Consider the following 15,337-nt stretch of genomic DNA (forward strand, 5'->3'; position numbering starts at 1 on the left):
TGATGAATTCTTCTGGTCAGCACCAATAGACAACGCTGATGAGACAAAAGGCCTCTCTCAAAAGACCTCATGGAGAGTGAAGGGTAGATATGTGTTGGAACCACTAAATGAGCCTGCAAGATATGATGTGCCAAGCACAAGTGGCACTAAAACATGTTTGGGCGAACTAGTGCAAACTACCAGTGAAACATCTTCAACAAAGAGCGAAAACTATGCTCGTGTTCCAAAGAAAAAGGCTAACATCCACAAAAATCCAAAACAGGTGGCAGATCAAAAACACCAACGAAATCTGAGATACAAGAATAATCTCTCAGAAAGAAAACAATTTTGGAGATCACAAAATCCTCACCATGTCAGGTACGAAAGGAAGCATAAGTCACAAGAGGAATCAAGGAACCGAAAGGGTAGTTTCGGTCCATCGAATGAAAGGAACCGAAAAGGTAGTTTCAGTCCCTCGACTGAAAGGAACCAAAAGAGCAGTTTCGGTCCACAACAAACAAGGAACCAAAAGGAGAGCTTCGGTCCTCAAAACATCATCAACCAAAAGAACGGTTTCGGTCCTCAGAACATCAGCAACCGAAAGAATGGGTTCAATCCAAAGGTCAATCAGAAGAACAAAAGTGAAGAGTGTTCACGTTCTCAAACAAGACAGGCTAATAATCAACGAACCAAGAACTCTTCTAAATCTTACTCTTCCTATTCTTATTCTAATTCGTTTCCTTCAAAAGACTTGAAAAGAAAAGGAAAGCTCTTTCCAGAAGACAACAAGTGCCCAAAAGACATCCAAAAGAGAGCTGACGTCAAAATCTCAAAACCTACGTCTAATGAACCTAAGCCAACCAAAATTAATGTTTTCACTATAAAAAGAAAAGATGAAAAAACTTTAATTAAACGTACTTATTTAGTTGATATCTCTCTTACTATTCCATGTCCTATAAAATGCTCACAAGGACCCAAGAAACTTTGGGTTCCTAAATCTGCTTAATATTTTGCAGGTTATTCGTGACGAGCAGTTTGACGAAGAATGGTATATTGATAATGGCTGCTCGCGTCACATGACAGGAAGGAAGGAAGAACTATGGGAGTTTCAGTCTCTCAAGGATGATGGAATTGTGAAGTACGACAACAACTCATATGGAACTATCAAAGGCTATGGAATGATTACGAATGGTGATTTCCCAATAAGAAAGGTCGCATATGTTGAAGGACTGCGGCACAACCTTATCAGCGTATCACAGCTGGTAGTTGGAACTGGATTGAAGGTATCGTTTGATGATGAAGGCTCAGAAATAGTGGAGATGAAGTCCATTAACATTCTATTGAAATCGAAGCGAAAGGGGGAAATGTATCCTTTAAACCTCAACCCAATTCTAGGTAAACCAGCAGTTTGCTTACTCACGAAGGCTCAGTCAGATGAAAGCTGGTTATGGCATCGAAGACTCTCTCATCTTAATTTCATGGATATCAACAAGTTAGTTTTAGGAGATCATGTTCGAGGTCTTCCAGTTCTCAAATTCGACAGAGAACATCTATGCGCAGCCTGTGAAATAGGAAAGCAGAGTAGACAAAGTCATCCCTCTATTATCAATACAAAGGTGATAGAACCATTGGAGCTATTGCACATCGATCTGTGTGGTCCCTCTTCTATTGAAAGTATTGGTGGAAACCAGTATATTCTGGTTATAGTTGACGATTTCTCTCGGTTCACATGGGTGTTTTTCATGAAGCAAAAATCTGAGGCTACTCTAAAGCTCAAGCTCTTCATAAAGCAGGTAGAAATTCAACTGAGGAAAGTTGTTCATAACATAAGAAGTGACAACGGCTTGGAATTCAAGAACAAATATTTTGAAGATTTTCTTGCTGAGAAGAAAACAACTCATAATTTCTCAGCCCCATATACTCGACAACAGAATGGAATCGTTGAAAGGTGAAACCGATCTTTGTGTGAAGCAGCTCGAACAATGTTATGCTTCGCATCCTTGCCCTTATATTTTTGGGCTGATGTAATTGTTATTGCTTGTTATACTCAGAACATATCATATTTAAACAAGCGATTCTCTATCACTCCTTACGAGATCTTGAACAATCGCAAACCGAATGTGAAATTCTTCCATGTGTTCGGTTCAAGATGCTTCGTCTTTAAATCTAAAGAGAATCGAAACAAGTTTGATGCTAAGGCTGATGAAGGAATATTCTTAGGTTACTCCCTGAATTCTAAGGCATATAGAGTTCTGAAAAAAGGCTCTAAGAAGATTGAAGAAACATACTATGTCACTTTTGATGATAGCTATGTTAAGAAGATGAAGACAACCGAAGGTGCAATGCAGGAAATCTTTCCAAAGACCAGTCAAGTTACAGCTTCTATCTCAAATCTTTTCGAGCAATATATGCTTCTTTTTTATGAGCCTCAAATGGCAATTGATTCTGAATCAAAGGCGAAAGACAACAAGGTTGATAGTCTAAGACAAATCATCGACGATGCTGCTCAAAAGATGGCTGATGATCAACCTAAAGCAACCGAGAGGCCAGACATAAGCGAACCTTCGAATGACCGTTCTTCTATCCATGGGGAGGGTCCGTCTTTACAACACGATCAAGGTTATTCATTCCAGGGGGAGAATTCAACGTCTCAATTATCAAGCTCTACTGAAAGTCCAAATGAAGGAGAACATTGTAATCCAGATACTGAACAGGTGTCATCATTCGAGGGGGAGAACACAAATGTCAATGATGATGACATACTATCAGAGTTGGAAGAAGAAATCAATGCAGAACCGGATCCCTCTTATGATCCAAATTACTAACCTCTAATTAAATGGACCAAAGATCATCCAAAAAGTCAAATCATTGGGGAATCTTCAGAAAAGGTGTTAACTCGATCACAGATCAAAGCGAAACAAGTTGCACTCTTTTATCAAGTAGAGTTTTGCATGTTCAACTCCTTTGTTTCCAAAGTTGAACCGAAGACTGTTAACTCAGCACTTGATCATTCTGACTGGGTTCAAGTCATGCAAGATGAGTTGAATGAGTTTGAAAGAAACAAAGTATGGCGCCTTATTCCAACTCCAAAGGATGCTTCGGTTGTCGGTCTCAAATGGGTATTCAGAAATAAGCCGGATAAGGAGGGGAATGTGATTCGTAACAAAGCTCGGTTGGTTGTGAAAGGTTACTGTCAGGAAGAAGGTATCGATTATGAAGACACCTTCGCTCCTGTCGCAAGATTAGAGTCCGTTCGTATCTTTCTTGCCTACGCTGCACACAAAAACTTTGAAGTTTATAAGATGGACGTCAAGTGTGCCTTTCTCAATGGGGAACTTGAAGAAACTGTGTACGTTGAGCAACCGCCAGGCTTGGTGAACGAGAAGTATCCAGATCATTGTTACATACTTGACAAAGCGGTATATGGCCTAAATCAGGCTCCTAGAGCATGGTATGAAACTCTAAATCGATTCTTAAAAATGTCTAAATTCAAACAAGGTTCGGTTGACCCGACCTTCTTTCGTAAGAGAGAGGGTAACCACCTTATGATCGTCCAAATTTATGTTGATGACATCATCTTTGGCTCCACGAATCCCAGCTTAACAGCTGAATTCGAGAAGTTGATGGAAACTAAATTTGAGATGAGCTCAATGGGTCCAATTAACTTTTTCCTTGGCTTAAACATTAGACAGGGACCCGAAGGCATTTTTATCAACCAGGAGGCAAATCTTACACCCTCGTTGGAGAAGCCAGCCGCTGACATGACGCTTTATCGTCAAATGATTGGGTCTCTAATGTATCTCACAACTAGTAGACCTGACATCATGTTTTCAGTCTGTTATTATGCCAGATTCCAAGCTAAGCCACGCGAACCTCATATGCAAGCTGTGAAAAACATATTTCGCTATCTGAAGTGAACCTCCTCTCTCGCTTTGTGGTATCCAGCCAACTCAGGATTCTTTGTCCAAGCATTTTCAGATGTTGACTTAGGTGGCTGTGGATTAGATCAAAAAAGCACCACTGGAGGGTGCCAATTTCTCGACGATAAATTGGTTAGCTGGCAATCAAAGAAACAAACATGTGTTTTTCTCTCCACTACAGAAGTTGAATACATTGCTGCAGCATCATACACCTCACAAGTTGTATGGATACAAAGTCAACTTAGAGATTACGGGCTGAACATGAACAAAATCCCACTATATTGCGACTCTGAAAGTGCAATTAGGATTTGTCACAACCCTGTGCAAAACTCGAAGACTAAACATATAGCACTGAGGTATCACTTCATCAAAGATCACGTGGAAGATGGCAACGTGGAAATTCACTTCGTAAGGACGACTGATCAACTGGCAGATATATTCACTAAGGCTTTACCTGAAGCAAGTTTCAACAAAATTTTGCAAGGTCTAGGAATGATGGAAGCAGAATCTGTACCAAAATCGCATTCGCTTCAATAAAGTTATGAAGCGAAATAAAGCAAACCGAAATGAATCGAACGCTCGGTCTATTTCCGGTTCGGTCTATTTCGGGTTCGACTCGACCAAGAACCGAAATGAACCGAACGTTCGGTCTATTTCGGGTTCGGTCCTTCTGAACTTGTTCGCTTCTTTTTCTTATCAAGGCATTTTGATTGTATTCCTTTGTACACTCTTTTAAATACTTCTTTTTATATTTTATTTTCATAAAATACAAAAATATTTTTCTTTTTCGTTCAATTAAACAATTCTTCACAAAATACAAAAATATTTTTCGTTTTAGTCTAATGCTTTCTTTTGTATAAGTGTTACTCTCGATGATGAAGATCCGGAAGGTATACTTTCTTTTGTATACACTTTCTTCATGTCCCTAGAAGCATGCTGCTGCATGTTGACTAAAGCCTCGACAGCTTTTGAGTGAAGCCTTAATAACATGATACATACAAATCATGTTTTCCCAAGCTAGGCTGCTATATTCACTCTAATCATGAGCTACCTTACTCTACTCATATTGAGCTTAGAGTTTTCTGCTTAGTCCTTCTTTCAATAGCAGTGGTACATTCGTTTCTTATACCACCTTTATCATTTTTCTTCATCATACTTCATATCACCAATATAACCCTTGAGACTCTCAGCATTTACCACTGAGGTTTGTGGTTATACAAAAATCTGTGTTAATGATCTTAGTTTTGTGTCACTACGTACTAAGTGAAACCCACCATTCAACACCATTAATGAATTAACGGTACAAGATCACTATGTTACAAATTTTAAATGAAATCTCTTTTTATTTTGAATGATTCTTCTGAAAATTTCTATTACCAAGAATTTTTCTTCCCCAAGAATCCAGTTAAATTTTTTTTGGGATTTCTCACCTATCCAACAGTCAATAAATATCCCCCTTACCTACTTGTTCAACAGATCACATTGATCTCACAAGTACTTCGTTCAGTTTCGATATTATATCAAGTATTGAAATCATGGATTGAAGTGAAAGCCACCCTTTATAAGCTTTAATTAAAAAGATGCCTTTCAATACTTTTTAATAAGTTATTGATCGTTATTTAATGGGAAACCACACAAGCTCTTTAAAGTCTCTCTTGACTTTGAAGGAAGAGATTCGTGCCCAGAATCAATTGCTTTATGTCTCAACAAGACATCACCACTACCCATAAAAAGTTTGCTTTATTTCTTTATCTTTTACACTCTACGCACGAAAATATTTGATTTTCCAAAATCTGGTTCCATTAATGATGCTCTACTTGTTCTAGCTTCGTTTCTTCAAGTATTCCAATGCTCGATAAAGTTAAAAGGCAGTGATGGTTCATGTGAAATATGGGGTGACCTTTGGGATAAGGTTAAAGCTGAGTCAGCAGTTATCCAATCATCTTGACGATTTGAAAAAGCACTTTTTATGGAATGGCATGCAAAAAGGAAACGTCCTTTCTCTTTCCTGCATCATCATCGGGTATGACAACTATTCACTCTGTCACATCACGCACGGTTTCAAATTAATCCAAGATATCAGCCGTATTTTTCTCTCTCCTACTAGTATGTATAAAAGGATCAGGCACGGTCCACTTTTCCCTTTTATCACTTACATATTCTCTCAAAAGCAAAGAGCGATTTCTCTCACTGTTCACCTTATTCCTCTCAAAGCTTCAACAATGGCAGACTCCTCTTCAGTTCATGACACATCTGTCACAAAACCCTCCTCACCATCAAACCTCAACAAAACCTGATCATCGATCTTACTCCTTTCATCTATGAACCCTACATGCTATATGTCGTCAAGTGTCTCAAATACTCGCCTCTCATCGACGCTCTGTCAAAAGTTGAAATTGTTCCCATGTCCTGCCTCTCATTCATCTATTCAGCTGCTTACTACAACAAGGCTGCTGAGAGGATTCACTTTGAAATCCACAATAAGAAGACTTCCATCTCCAAGAACCGCTTCTGTGCCCTAATTGGTCTCTCTCAAGAACCAACTTTGGTAAACCATGAATCGATCATTACTGGTCAACTGTTCTCCATGTTCTATCAAATGGGGTAGACTGAAACCCTAGCCACCATTACCAAGTTCAAGAAGTCCCGCCTTCTTCCTCAACGGAATGGCCTTTTTACTCTCCTGTTCAAAGGACTCTCTGAGCTTAGCGCCGACTCAGATGGAGCAAGCAAGTCATTTATGACTGTGCTTTATGGTCTATATCACGGGATTGATTTGGCTTACGGGTCCATTATCTGGCAACAACTGGTTCAGAGTTTGTATTCTTCCTCAAGACACTCAGAGATCTCCTGTGGTAGGTACTGGTCCATCATCACTAAGTGATCGTCTTCACGTTCCAATCATGGTGGAATCTCTTCTCTCCTCCATCGCCACCTTTCACACCACCAAGATAATTGTCACGGATCCCACCAAGTACTCCTTCATTGGATCAATCCCTGATACCATGCTTGCCTGTGTATCTGAAGCAAGCAATGTTCTGCAACAATACAGGAAGATTCCTTCTTCAGGTCCAAGGGAACTCACGCCAGCCATGGTTCGCTCCATTGAAGAGGCTGACAAGCCAGCCAAGAGGGGAAAGAAAACTGAGACACAGAAGGAGACGAAGGTTACAAAACCAACCAAGGGGCAAACCCCTAAGAAGCGAAAGTCAGACAAGGTTTTTCCGTCACAGCCTCAACCGAAGAAGCAGAAGAAGCCCGCTCGGAGACTCATACTCCAATCTTCAAGCGAATCAGACTCAGAGTATTTTCCTCCTAAACACAAATATTCTCCTCCTTCAGAATCTGAAAGCGAAAGCTCTGACGATGAGGCTTCGGGTCGTGGTGATACCCCGCCTCGCTCGCCTACCCCAGAAATTCCTGTTCGCTCCCTACCTCCTTCTCCCCGACCCGTTTCTGTACCAATATCCATACCTCCAATATTTTCCATCTCTACCTCTCAACCATCAACCACTATTCCCATCCCTGATCCAATCTTCACAGACACTACCACTACCACTACCACCACTACTACAGGGGCTCATTCCACATCACCCACCCCTCCTGTTACAACCGAACAACCAGTAACTACCGAACCTCCCACAACTACAAAACCCTTATCACCTACCCCATCCACTGACACCACCCCCGTTCTAGGCGGTGAGGACTTGGAATTTGATTCCACTTATTTCAGTCCTTACCATGTACAAAGTGATGATGACGAAGATGCCCCTGTCACCAAGCATCATCTCAAAGCAGTCGATCAACTGCTTTCCTCCTCTTCCTCTGGGGCCTATTCAGATGCTGCTCTCAAAGCATTTTTCTCCTCCGTTGTCCAAGAACATAATGCCTCCCTAACTGATGCAGCTAAGGCTATAGGCGCCTCCACTTCCCAATGCCAAAAGGCCTCACTTGCTATTGAGGCTTCCTTGAAGGACTGCAAAGAAGCGACCGCAAAAGTCGATAAACTAATTTCTGAAGCTCGTTTGTTTCTAGATTCTTTGCAGGCGGCTGCTCAGAAGAACTCTCAAAACGTGAATGCTTCGGTTGATAACCTTCAACGTTCTCTTCAAGCTGAGAGATCCAATCTTGAAGCTGCTCGTTAAGCAATCGAAGAAGCCAATGCCTCTCTGCATGATAGTGTCAATGATCGATTGAATCAACTGGAGGCAGAGTTGGCTGAGGAAAATCGCATCATGGATGAACTGGACAAACGAACCCCTCAACTGAAGATGCAGAATCTCAAACATCGCACTGCAACAACTGAACTCAACGATTTGAAATCTGAAAGGGAGGTTATTCGAAGCTCTGTTGGCGACGTTCACTCCATTTTGCTTCACCTCCTTGATTCCCATGATCCCGTCATCACCATTACCATCCGAAGGCACTTAGCCGAGAAACTCAGACCTGTACTGGACATCCTTAGTCATATTGAGGGTGTTTCGGTGACTGGTGTCTAGCCGAAACAAGGGGGAGAGAAGGCAGCGAAAACTCAACCTCCTCCTGAACTGAAACCAACTGCAGAACCGAAGGATAATGAAGCTTCGGTCAGTAAAAGAGACAAGAAGACAAAGAAGATCGGTGAAGATGACACTGATGAAGAAGAAGATGTTTTTGAAGAAAATCCTAAAAAGCCTTATCAGAAAACAAAATCTACTAATAAAGAGCTTCAAGAAAAGTTCAAGAAGCAAACGGCTGACCTAGAGAAGTAGCAAAAAGAGAAGCAGCTTTTGGAGAAGAAGAAGTCCATTTTTTCTAGAATGGACTATTGACTCGCTTCAAAGAAGCGCCATAAACGAACCAAGTGTTCATTGGCTCGAACCAGTCATGTCGTTTGGGCTTGAAAACTCCAAGGATGCACAATTTGACATGCCGATCACTCGAAAGGCATTCATCTTTCACTACTTTAACTTAACTGTTGCTATCCCTTCTCCAGACCCGAAGGTGGATCGAGATCTGTTGGAGTTCTATCTGGAGTTCGCTCAACCCTAGTACTTGACCTAGAGTTCGCAGAAGATCACAACCGTCAAGGTTCTGAAGCCCTACTCAGCCGGGAATTTTGTCAATGTCAAGTTCAAAGTGACTCGAGGCTCTGTAGGCTCGATTCATAACTTCACTCTGGCTGATCTGCCGAACCTCAATTTCCACGACTGGATACTCCTCAACAATATCTTGCTGTCAAATCCACATGAGTATCAGTTGATTATTGACCATATCAAGCGAATGCTTGTATGCTACATTCAAGAAGTAGCGAAGATGAACCAAGAGATCACCTCAGCCATTCACAAGCGAACCACGATCAAAACAATGGGCAGAGCGGGCGATGTCAATACAATGGTCAAGGGAAAAATCGACTCAAAGTATCACATAGTGATTTTTATCAGGGGCGAAGGTCAGAAATGTCTATTCGCTCTTGTTGACAAACACCTCTTCTCAACTGCTTGCTTGGAGCACATTTTGGAGATTATTCAGAGGTGTAGTCAGAACACTGCAGCCGACAAGAAGATGTTTACTAATATGCTGAGATGGTACATTCAATTTCGGCAGACACTTCTTGCAATCATCCCTCGGTTGTTCAAGGTTGTGAAGACCGTGAAGCCTACTCAAAGGAAATGATCTCTCACCTCTTTTAACGCAAAGGGGGAGATTGTTGGTCTTATAGTATTGTGTCATGGGCTCGGTCCTTAGCCCAGTTTTAGTTGCCGGTTTGGGCCTGTCCAACCGTGCATGTTTTTCTTCTAGGGTTTAGTATTTAAGCTGCATGCATGCAGCCTTTGTAAAATACGCTTTTATTTATTTTTCTCATTGAGTTTTGTAAACCCTAGCTCACCTCTACAGTGGATGTTCTTCATCGAGCTCTGCTGAGGCATGACTATATTTGAATCATAAGCATAATGTTGATTCCATACTATGTTCATAATATTATTGTGTTTGATTTGTTTGATCTTCATCTTTTTACCTGTGAAAGATCTAATCGATCTGAGATTTATTCTCATCATCGATGTTGTTTTATCATGACATGTTTTGACAATTGATACATTGGTTTTGATATGAGTTGATACTATGGATGTTTTTAGACAAATGGTTTTATAATTATTAAATTTAAAAAGAAATTTTTGGACTTGAATTTTGGGATGTTACAAGTTTGTATCAGAGCCTTGGTTTGAGGGATTTGGACACACTTTCGGGGGTGTCTAGACTCAAATCGAGGGTTTGAGAAGTTTTTACAATGAAAACAATTTTTCAAAAAATTAAAATCAAGTGTTTTGAGAAAGAACATGGAGTGTGACGCGTGCAACCAGCCGAGCTCAAGTAAGTTTCCCCAAGATACCATAAATGTTTGCTACGATATATGATATGATTTTGAGAATTGCATACTAGAATAGGGCTAAGGATCTAGAAAGGATGCCTTATATGCCTACTGTATGTGTATGAGAACTGCATGCTAGATTAGGGCTAAGGATCTAGAATGATTCCTTATGTGCCGGTTGTACGTGCTTATTGAACTGCATGATAGTACTGATTAGTTAGTATTATGATGGCCTAATTAGGATATGCTTGGTTTAGTTGCTCAATGATCGAATGTTTCTTGCTTAGTGCTTTTAGGAGTCCTATTTATCTTTAATTAACTAGTAAATGAATACATTAAGTTACATGTTACGAGGACTAAATGATTTCAAAAGGCTAGGTCTAGCCCTATTTCAAAGCTCTAGTCTGAGTCCAACCTTATTGGGGATGACCTCTCATTCGAAGAATTATTTGGTCTTAGTAATATGTGGTGGTATTCACAAGTTAGTTAGGGAGAGATATCAGGGACTTCTTATGCAACTGATGGCGGAGAGTGGGTCGGAGATTACCCTAGGGTAAGCCTAGGATGAGATTAGTGAAGTGAGTAGTAGTAGTGAAAGGGAATTGGTGGAGTCAAGGAAATTCTTGAGGAAATTACGGTTAGATGTGGAAGGTAGCATGGGCCCGTATTACTGAAAACAGAGGATATGTACTAAAATCAAGGAGATATGAGATAAACCAAGGATATGTAGTGAGAATGAGATATCTCGATATTATGTATCACTCTGATGATTGTGTGGTTTGTTTAAGAATGGTGACGACACGTCATGAAGTAGGAGGTTCAGGGTCTGGGTCAGGGTCAGGTTTGGGTACAGGTTCCGAGCCAGTTGATGATGGATTGCGCGAGTTCATTGCATTGGAGATTACGAGAGGCATCCTAGAGGCGACCCCGGAGATTTTCAGGTCGATCAAGGAGGGTATCATGAAGCTGATGGAGGGTCGCCTTAGGGAATTCAGGAGTGACACGGCACCTGGCCAGTCAAGGACTCGTACACTATCCTTCAAGGATTTAAGGGGATGTAGAGCGCCAGACCTCAGGGTTGAAGGACCCCATTGTGGCGAGACAATGGATCGCGGACATTGAGTCTGCGCAGGTGACGAGCTTCTGCCCTGAGGGGTCGAAGGTCTGGTTTGCTGCTGGTTGTTTGAGAGAGCGGTCCAGAGACTTGTGGAAGGCAGTCAGTACACGTTGAAGCCCTAGACATTGAGGCTATGGCCTGGTCGGACTTTATGACCGGATTCCGAGCCGAGTTTGTGCCACCTATGGAGATTCAACAGCTAGCCAAAGAGTTCTTGATTATGAGACAAACTGCTAAGACGGTGGCGGAGATTACTGCCAAGTTCAGGAAGAGGGCCTCGTTGGTGCCTCAGTACGCGAGTGATGAGGAGATGATGAAAATGCGGTATCATGATATGTTGAGAGCTGACATTCTGAAGTATGTCAGCTATTCGGGGTGTCCGACCTTTGATGATATGATAGCCAGGACACGAGAGAAGGAGACTGATATAGAGCACATTAGGAAGAGGAAGGTGGAGACTAGGCAGACGACTAGGTTTCTAGGAAGAAACCCAATGGATTTGACTCGAGGTCGAAAGGCCAACGGGTCTGGAGCTGCTGTAGGAAATGCGGTAGAACATACGAGGGAGTTTTTGCAGAGCCGATGGATCGGGCTGCTACAAGTGAGGCAAAACTGAGCAATTTAGCATGGATTGCACAGCCCCTTCCCCCACCATTCAGACATCAGACCTGATTTTCTTTCATTGCAATCAGAGGGGCCATAAAAAGGCCAACTGCCCGAGATTGACATCAGGAGCGCCAGTGGCGATGCCATCTCCAGCAACCCTATGGATCATAGATGGCCGACAGGGCAAGTCAGATGCTCCAGTGGTGAGGATCCGAGCCTTCCAGCTGACCGCCGAGGAGGCACGTGCCACACTGGATGTGGTGACGGGTATGTTTTCTTCTGCCTAACTTTTATTACATGTTAATTTTGATATTTATATCGTATGTGTTTTGTTTAGGAATGTTCCATGTGAACGACATCCTAGTATAAGGGCTACCCGACCATTCGTATCTCTTTCCCTTAGCAAGAGGTTTTCTGAGTCTTCAGGCATGTTGGATTGTTCTTTAGAGGTCGAGATTGCGGACGACCGATTCGTCCGGGCATCAGAGGTTTACAGAGATTGTGTCTTGAGGATGTATCACGAGCGTTACCTCGTGGATTTGGTTCCCATTCCTTTATGTGGGAATAAGGTCATCATAGGCATGGATTGGTTGAGCCCTAATGGGGGCAGTGATCGACTATGAGCAGCAGTTGGTTCATGTTAGGACCCCAAGTGGGGGCGAGTTGGTGATTTAAGGAGAGAGGCCGCAACGTGGGCCAACCTTATGTTTAGCAGTAAGAGCTAGGCCCTACCTTCAGCAAGGTTGCGCAGGTTATGTCGCCTATGTTATAGAGCCTCAGGAAGGGGGCAAAATGACCGTGAGTGATGTGCCAGTTATGCAAGAGTATCCAGATGTGTTCCTAGAGGAGTTTCCTAGGATACCTCCGAAGAGACAGTTGAACTTCAGGATTTACCTAGTGCCTGGTGCGGCACCGATAGCCAAGGAACCATATTAGTTGGCTCCTCCCGAGATGCAGGAGTTATCTACACAGCTGCAGGATCTATTAGACAAAGGATTTATCAGGATTCGCTATGGTCATTACGAGTTCGTGGTGATGCCCATTACTAGGATCTGTTAGAGAAAGGATTTATCAGGATCTGTTAGACAATGGATTTATTAGGAGTTGTCTACACAGCTGCAGGATCTGTTAGACAAAGGATTTATCAGGATCTGTTAGACAAAGGATTTATCAGGATGTATAGAAGACTACTTCAGGGATTCGCTATGGTCATTACGAGTTCGTGGTGATGCCCATTGGGCTCACCAATTCCCATGCTGCGTTCATGGACCTCATGAAACGCGTACGCAGATCGATGCTAGATCGGCTTCTGATAGTTTTTATTGATGACATCCTGATTTACACTAAGTCGTAGGAGCAACATGAGGAACACTTGTGAGAGGTGTTGGAAACCCTGAGGAGGGAGAGCTAGTACGCCAAGTTCTCCGAGTGCGAGTTCTGGTTGCACAAGGAGCAATTTCTGGGGAACCTTGTCAACTAGCACGATATTCTAGTCGACCCAGCCAAGGTGGAGTCCGTGATGAGATGGGAGGTTCTGAAGTCTCCATCTTAGATTCGGAGCTTCCTCGATTTAGCAGGATACTATCGGAGATTCATACAGGATTTCTCCAAGATAGCAGTACCCGTGACCCGGTTGACGAAGAAGGTTGTTGTCTTTTGTTGGTGGCCTAAGGAGCAGGCAGCGTTCGAGACTTTGAGGCAGAGGTTGTGCAAGGCACCGATCTTATCTCTGCTAGAGGGCGTTGAGGATTTAGTAGTGTATTGTGATGCGTCCACCTTGAGTTTGCGTGCATTTTTTATGTAGAGAGGGCACGTCATCGCCTACGCCTCAAGGCAGCTGAAGCCTCACGAGGCGAATTACCCGGTGCATGACCTAGAGTTGGGGCGGTTGTTTTTGCCCTCTAGATTTGGCGAAACTACCTCTATGGGGACTGTTGTACTATTTACACGGATGACAAGAATTTGAGGTACTTGATGGACCATCCAAATCTGAATATGAGGCAGCGACGGTGGCTGGCCGTGGTGAAAGATTACGATTGCGAGATTGTTTACCACTTGAGGGAGGCCAACGTTGTGGCCGATGCACTTAGCCGCAAGGCGTTAGAAGCCCTAATCAGAGACACATTCCTAAGGATGACAATATTAACCCCGCTTTTGGAGCAGATTCAGGAGGCCCATCAGGAGGTTATGAAGGAGGAACACCGAAGTGCTAGCGTATCATGGGTCAGATTTCCTCCTTTGACTATGCTAGCCGTGGGCTATGAACACTCCACCGTAGAGTGTGGGTACCATACGCGGGTGGTGTGCGCCAAATCCTGATTTTCCATCCATCCTTGGGCGACAAAGATGTACAGAGATCTCCTTCCTAATTACTGGTGGCCATGCATGAAATGGGATGTAGCCTGGTATGTCGAGAAGTGCTTCACCTACAGGAAGGTCAAGGCCGAACACCAGAGACCTCACGACAAGACGCAACCATTGGATATCCCTGTGTGGAAATTGGAGGATATTACTATGGATTTTATCACGAAGCTTCCCAGGACTGCACGAGGAGTGGATTCGATTTTGGTCATCATGGATCGGTTGATCAAGAGTACCCATTTCATTCCGATTTAGGAGAATATTTCAGCCAAGAACATGGCTGACATCTACATCAGGGAGGTAGTATCTCGACACGGGGTGCCAGTTTTCCGTGATTTCTTACCGAGATGTGCAGTTCACTTTCAGGTTCTGGAAGAACTTTCATGACGAGTTGGGTACTCGTTTACACTTCAACACAACTTTTCACCCGCAGACGGATGATCAAAGCGAGCGGACCATCCAGACCTAGGAGGATATGCTGCGAGTGTGCGTTCTAGACTTCAGTGGAAGATTGGATACCTACCTTCCCTTACCGGTGTTTTCATACAACAATAGCTACCACGCCAGCATTGATCGTCCTCTCTTCGATATGCTTTATGAGAGGAAGTGTAGAACCCCAATATGTTGGGGTGAGGTTGGACGGAGGGTCATAGGGAGTACCGAAGTGGTAGTCAAGACCACAGATCAGATCCAGCAGGTCCGGAGCAGGCTCCAGACTAGTCAGAGTCGGTAGAAAAGCTATGCCGACAAGCGCCGATGATACCTAGAGGTTCAGGTAGGGGATATGGTCCTCCTGAAGGTGTCACCTTGGAAAGGTGTAATCCGGTTCAAGAAGCGGGGCAAGTTTGTCCCCATATATGTTGGTCCATTCAGGGTCTTAGCTCGAGTGGGCCGAGTAATGTATCGACTGGATCTGCCAGCCGAGCTTAGTCAGATCCACAACACTTTCCATGACTCCTAACTGCAGAAGTGCTTAGTGGATGACTCCGCATTTGTTCCTTTGGA

This window comes from Lactuca sativa, chromosome 7, assembly GCF_002870075.4.
Source record: "Lactuca sativa cultivar Salinas chromosome 7, Lsat_Salinas_v11, whole genome shotgun sequence".
In the NCBI taxonomy this organism is placed as follows: domain Eukaryota; kingdom Viridiplantae; phylum Streptophyta; class Magnoliopsida; order Asterales; family Asteraceae; genus Lactuca; species Lactuca sativa.